This window comes from Narcine bancroftii, chromosome 3, assembly GCF_036971445.1.
Source record: "Narcine bancroftii isolate sNarBan1 chromosome 3, sNarBan1.hap1, whole genome shotgun sequence".
Taxonomy (NCBI): domain Eukaryota; kingdom Metazoa; phylum Chordata; class Chondrichthyes; order Torpediniformes; family Narcinidae; genus Narcine; species Narcine bancroftii.
The window spans coordinates 250,161,884-250,168,078 of NC_091471.1; positions in this window are offsets into that span (position 1 = coordinate 250,161,884).

The following is a 6,195-nucleotide window of genomic DNA, read 5'->3' on the forward strand; positions in this document are numbered from 1 at the left end:
ATTTCTTTAACCCCACTATCCCCTCCCCTTCCTGAGTTGCCCTTTATCCCTTGTCGGGCAACCACATCTCCCCTCTCCATTTGGATTTGCGAATTCACTCGCAAGCGTCAACTGATTTTGCAGTGATCGTATCTCCTCCCCACCCAGCCCCCCCAGAAAAGATTTTAATTTTAATTTTAATTTTCATCAACAACAAAGGTCACTCTCTTAATTCCCTCCTTACTTCCCCTCTTCCCTTTCTTTCTCTTATTAATTCTTATCTATACTCCATATATTTTCTTTTAAATACACATACACTCTTATACACATATATATATATATATGTATATATATGGAGTATATATAATATATATATATATATATACACCCATATAAACACATACATATAGTTCGTGGTCATTTTTGCTCCTGTTACATGTCTTCATCTCTCTGTCTGTTTTGTAGTTGTTCTGCAAATTTTCATTCTTCCTCTGGATCTGAGAATTGTCTGTTTTGCTGCCCTGGAATAACTATTTTAAGTACTGCTGGGTACTTTAGCATAAATTTATATCCTTTTTTCCATAGGATCACTTTTGCTGTATTAAACTCCCTCTTCTTCAGGAGTTCAAAACTTATATCTGGATAGAAAAACATTTTTTGACCTTTGTATTCCAGTGGCTTTTTGTCTTCTCTTATTTTCTTCATTGCTTTCTCCAATATATTTTCTCTTGTTGTATATCTTAGGAATTTTACAAAAATGGATCTTGGTTTTTGTTGTGGTTGTGGTTTAGGGGCTAATGTTCTATGTGCCCTTTCTATTTCCATTTCTTCCTGTAATTCTGGTCTTCCTAGGACCCTGGGGATCCAATCTTTTATAAATTCTCTCATATTCTTGCCTTCTTCATCTTCCTTAAGGCCCACTATCTTTATATTATTTCTTCTATTATAATTTTCCATTCTATCTATCTTCTGAGCTAACAGCTCTTGTGTCTCTTTAACTTTTTTATTAGATTCCTCTAATTCCTTTTTTAAGTCATCTACTTCCATTTCTATGGCTGTTTCTCGTTCTTCCACCTTGTCCACTCTTTTTCCTATATCTGACATGACCATCTCTAATCTATTCATTTTTTCTTCTGTACTTTTTATTCTCCTTTTTATTTCACTAAATTCTTGTGATTGCCATTCTTTTATTGATTCCATGTATTCTTTTAAAAAATATATATCCATTGTCTTGCCCTTCCCTTCATCTTCCATTTCTCTGTGTTCTTCTTCTTCTTCTTCCTCTGGGTTGGTCATCTGTTGTTTCTTTGGTTTATTTTTACTCTCTTCTTTCTTGTTCTCGTTGTTTTCTATGTTCTCTTCTTGCTGCTGTGCTGTGGCTGTCATTCTCAGCTGTGGAGATCGACTCCTCAGCTGGTCCCCCCTCCCGTCAGTGTTTTTTTTGTCATGCGCATCGCGGTTGCGCACTTTTGCTTGGCTCTGCGAGCCATTTTTGTAGTCCCGAGCTCGGAACTTCGACTGACCTGAGGGAGCGGGCTTCTCTCTCCACAGCGGGCCTCCTCGGACAGGTAAGGCCTTCACCTTCTTCTTCCGATGTCTTTTCTTCTTCTTTTCTTCCCGTTGCTTTCGACTTTTCTTTCTTCGCTGCCATTTTCTTCCCACCTTTACTTTCACTTTATTTTAATTACCGTGTTTGTGCCTTTGCGTTTTCTCTGTTTTTCTTAAACTTTTCCGGAGAGAGCTGGAGTTCCCCGACCGGCCACTACTCCATCACGTGACTCCCTCAATGGAATTATTTATTTGAAGTACTACAGAGGCTCAATCTACCAGAAAAATATATTAATTGGATTAAAGCATTGTATAATGGACCATTGGCAAAGGTAACAGTAAATGAATATGTATCAAACCAATTTAAATTAAGTAGGTCAACTAGACAGGGATGTCCATTATCCCGCTTCTTGTTTGCTTTAGCAATAGAACCAGTGGCAGAACTGGTAAGAACAGAAAATAAAATAAAAGGGATAAAAATAAAGGAGAAGGAGTAATAAAATTAGTTTATTTGCAGATGACATCATAGTATACTTACAGAACCAGAAATATCAATAAAAGAATTACATAAGAAATTGAAGGAATATGGAGAAATATCGGGGTATAAGATCAATGCAAATAAAAGTGAAGTGATGCTAATGAGTAATGCGGATTATACAGAATTTAAAAAAGAATCACCATTTAAATGGCAAACACAAGCAATCCGATACCTAGGTATTAGGTTAGATAATAACTTAAGCCACCTGTACAAACTAAATTATCAGCCACTGATAAAGAAATTGCAGGAAGACTTAGAACATTGTAAAGAATTACCACTAACTTTGATAGGGAGGGTAAACTGCATTAAAATGAATGTCTTCACAAGGATACAATACTTATTTCAATCGTTGCCAATTCCCTTAACAGAGAAATTCTTTAAAAAACTAAAGAGAATAATAAGGAAATTCTTGTAGAAAGGGGGGAAACCGAGGGTAGCGTTAGATAAATTAACAGAGAGGTACAACTAAGGTTGTACCTTGCAACCGCTGCAATCGTGTCTGCCTGTCCCGCATCGGACTGGTCAGCCACAAACGAGCCTGCAGCTGACGTGGACTTTTTACCCCCTCCATAAATCTTCGTCCGCGAAGCCAAGCCAAAGAAAAGACAACTAAGGTGGTTTGCAGTTACCAAACTTTAAAAATTATTATAGAGCAGCACAATTAAGGTATTTATCAGATTTTTACTAGACAAGGGAAAAACCAGACTGGACTAAGATAGAACTAGATAAAATAGGGGAGAAGGTAGCGAAACATATACTTTATAAGTGGGGTAAAAAGCTGGTACAATATAAAAGCTCACCAGTACTGCATCATTTACTCAATATATGGAAGAAAATTCACTTAGAAAGGAAAAAAATGAATTACCAAATACCAAAATTGTTATTGACACAAATCCCACTAATCCCTTTTACAATAGATAACCTTTCCTTTAGAGAATGGGAGAGAAAAGGAATCAAAAGAATAGAAAATGTTTTTTTGGGAAATAATTTATTAACATTTGAAGAATTGAAGTTTTCTTTGGCTTGGCTTCGCGGACGGAGATTTATGGATGGGGTAAAAAGTCCACGTCAGCTGCAGGCTCGTTTGTGGCTGACAAGTCCGATGCGGGACAGGCAGACACGGTTGCAGCGGTTGCAAGGGAAAATTGCTTGGTTGGGGTTGGGTGTTGGGTTTTTCCTCCTTTGTCTTTTGTCAGTGAGGTGGGCTCTGCGGTCTTCTTCAAAGGAGGTTGCTGCCCGCCAAACTGTGAGGCGCCAAGATGCACAGTTTGAGGCGATATCAGCCCACTGGCAGTGGTCAATGTGGCAGGCACCAAGAGATTTCTTTAGGTAGTCCTTGTACCTCTTCTTTGGTGGACCTTTGTCACGGTGGCCAGTGGAGAGCTCACCATATAACATGATCTTGGGAAGGCGATGGTCCTCCATTCTGGAGACGTGACCTACCCAGCACAGTTGGATCTTCAGCAGCGTGGATTCAATGCTGTCGGCCTCTGCCATCTCGAGTACTTTGATGTTAGGGATGAAGTCGCTCCAATGAATGTTGAGGATGGAGCGGAGACAACACTGGTGGAAGCGTTCTAGGAGCCGTAGGTGATGCTGGTAGAGGACTCATGATTCAGAGCCGAACAGGAGTGTAGGTATGACAATGGCTCTGTATACGCTAATCTTTGTGAGGTTTTTCAGTTGGTTGTTTTTCCAGACTCTTTTGTGTAGTCTTCCAAAGGCACTATTTGCCTTAGCGAGTCTGTTGTCTATCTCGTTGTCGACCCTTGCATCCGATGAAATGGTGCAACCGAGATAGGTAAACTGGTTGACCGTTTTGAGTTTTGTGTGCCCGATGGAGATGTGGGGGGACTGGTAGTCATGGTGGGGAGCTGGCTGATGGAGGACCTCAGTTTTCTGCAGGCTGACTTCCAGGCCAAACATTTTGGCAGTTTCCGCAAAACAGGACGTCAAGCGCTGAAGAGCTGGCTCTGAATGGGCAACTAAAGCGGCATTGTCTGCAAAGAGTAGTTCATGGACAAATTGTTCTTGTGTCTTGGTGTGAGCTTGCAGGCGCCTCAGATTGAAGAGACAGCCAACCGTGCGGTACCGGATGTAAACAGCGTCTTCATTGTTGAGGTCTTTCATGGCTTGTTTCAGCATCATGCTGAAGAAGATTGAAAAGAGGGTTGGTGCGAGAACGCAGCCTTGCTTCACGCTATTGTTAACGTTATTAACATTTGAAGAGTTGAAGTACAAATATGGAATAACTCATGGTACAATGTTTGAATATCATCAACTGAAAGCTTATTTAAAGGATAAATTGGGAAACAGACTGAGATTACCAGAAGGAAGCAGATTTGAATATGTGATTACAGACAATGAAAATTAAAAGATTTATAACGAACATGTACATTAAGCTGCAAGATCAGGAAAAGGATGAAATAAGCTATAAGCCTAAACAAAAGTGGGAAAAGGATTTAAACATAAAGATAAAAAATGGAGATTGGAAAAGTTATGTTCTGGAACTATGAAGAATACAATAAACACAAGGTTACACATGATACAGTATATTACAGGTTATATATCACGCTTCAAAAGTCAAAAGAATGGGATCCAAAATTATCAGATAGATGTTTTCGCTGTTAGAAGGAAATGGGAACAACAGTATATGCAATTTGGGCACATACGAAAGTGAAAATGTTTTGAGGAAAATGGAAGAGTGCCTGAGAATACAGCAATGGTACATGGAAATGAATAAATGTATTCCATTGGAAAAAATAACATATAATTTAAAAAATAAAGCGACATTATTTGAACAAATTTGGGAACCATACATGGAACCTAAAATGATAAGAAGACAATATGACTTGATCCAGTGTGTGAAAGTAGATGATACATTTTTCTTGTTCATTTTTCATTGTGTGATGACATTGTTTAATGGTTTTATTGTATTGTATATGTTGAATATTTATTGGTTTTGGAGGGGGGTGGGAAGGGGGGAAGAAAAGGGAGAAAATGCCACTGTGTATATTTAATGAGAAACATTTGTATATATTTTGGTTGATATGGTTCACAGTGTGAAAAATAAAAAATTATTTAAAAAAAAGCCTTCTCCACATACCCACTGATCCCTTTAACCCACACATGTCAAACTCTGGCCCGCGGGCCAAATTTGGCCTGCGATATAATTATATTTGGCCCGCAAGATCATTTCAAAAATGTATTAGAGGTGGCCCGCCCTGCAGCGAGAGCCGATGCTGTTTTTTGGTAATGTCACCCCCACCATCCTCCCCCTTCATTGCACATCCTTCCCCATTATAACACGAGAAATTGTAACACGAGAAGTCTGTCGATGTCATCAGCCGGCATGCCAGTTGGAAGGCTTCCCACACAACCAGTCACTTCTCCCACCTGTCGAGCAGTGCGGTGGATTGGCGAGCGCCTGTGATTTCCTGTCGGCGCGACGGGCATGGCAGGCTGCGCACGGCCCCCGAGCAGCGCGAGCCCCACGTGACTGGCACCGGACGGCCCTTCCACAGCGCGAGCGCACTTCTCCGGTCGCCACGGCCTTCAGCGCTTGCACCCGCGCGGACCCCAGGGACGGCTGGTTTGGCCCTGCACGTGAAGAGAGTGATGGTGGCTGTCTGCAAAGGCTGATTGGCAGCGCGCTGGGCCTGAGTGGGTGGGTAAGCAGGGGTGGGCAGAGGGTGTAGGTGAGGAGTAATGGGCAGGGGAAGTTATGGTGGTGTGAGGGGCAGTTAGAGGGAGGGATGAGGTAAAAGGGGAGGGGCAGGGCGAGTAGGGGAGGGGTGATTAGAGGGTGAGAGACGGGTAGAGGGAGGAACAGGTTGAGGGGAGAGGCAGTAGAAGGGCGTGTAAAGGATGGTAGAGGCAGAGTGAGTGGAGTGAGGGGTGAGTAGAGGTTGGGTAAAGGACTGGTCAGGTAGAGGGATGGTGGGTCGAGGGTGAATAGAGGCCTAGAGCCTGAGGAGTGAGCAGGAAATGCTGAGTCCTGATGCAGGCCAAAATGGACACAGCCTGTGAATGCTGGCTACATCTCCACAGGGACCCTCAGGTCAAGCAAAGGGTGAACTTGAGCTACCTACTCCTGACCTGTAACATTATCCTCCTAAAGTTATATCCTA